The sequence below is a fragment of the Triticum dicoccoides genome, chromosome 5B, assembly GCF_002162155.2.
Source record: "Triticum dicoccoides isolate Atlit2015 ecotype Zavitan chromosome 5B, WEW_v2.0, whole genome shotgun sequence".
NCBI classification, from domain to species: Eukaryota; Viridiplantae; Streptophyta; class Magnoliopsida; order Poales; family Poaceae; genus Triticum; species Triticum dicoccoides.
In genome coordinates, this window is record NC_041389.1 from 714842509 (window position 1) to 714843616 (window position 1108).

Genomic DNA, 1108 nt, shown 5'->3' on the forward strand with positions numbered 1-1108 from the left:
GTAGTTGGTGAAACCAGTGATCGTGGAGTCAGAGCACGTAGAGGCATCCCCCATAGTGGAGGACCAAAAGTTGTCTGGAATGATGGTCCGTGGACTCAATGGCACCAGGTCGTCTCTCTCCATACGTGGTAGGGCCTTGCTCTCCTTAGTTGGCCTTTGGCCGATTCTTCTTTTTCAGATCCTCAAAATAATTAATTAGGATCAGCTGCGGGTTCTTCTCAATGAGTGCTGCCAAGAGATCATCGGCGCTCTTCTCCTCGACCATGGAGTCGGCCTTAAAGTAAGCTGCATTGTCGGGGGAAGCCATAACTGCAAAATCGATCGGCGCTAACACCTTCCATCACACAATGAAAAATAACATAAGAGTCGATTTCTTTCCTCCAAGGACACTCTCATCTGTCAAATATGATGGATACTCTATATGGTGATTGTATATGGTGGACACTCTCTCACGGGTATTTCGACTTCCGGTGATGGTCGAGCTGGGCGAGCCCATCGTGCGTTATCAAGGTATAACAGGACGAACTCACACAGATCGGCCGCCATCGTTAGACATCGATTTCTCTTCCTCCATGAACAAGTCTTATCGTCAATCGGTAACATCTCTCATATGTCAAATATGGTGGACACTCTCTAGTGGTTGTATATATGGTGGGCACTCTCTCACCGCTATTTCGACTTTCGGTGATGGTCGAGCTAGGCGAGTCCATCGTGCATGACAAAGGTAAATCTTAGGACGAACTTCCCCAGATTGACCGTCATCATCAGAATTCGATTTCTCATCTGTCACCGACGCAAAAAACTACAAGAAACTAATATAAGAAAAAAATACTACAAAAAACTACTAAAATCCATGCATTCAACCATGCTTCTACGCATCCATCTACGCATTCATACATCCATCTCCAGATTCATACAAAAAATTACAAAAAAAAACTACTATGAAAAATCCATGCATTAATACATACATTCATACATGCATGCATCCATACATCCATGCATGCATACAAAAAACCATGCATCCATACAAAAATCCATGCATGCATACATCCATGCATCCACACAATCTTGGGGGAGGGGGAGACGAAGCTCACCGAGGGGGGGAGGT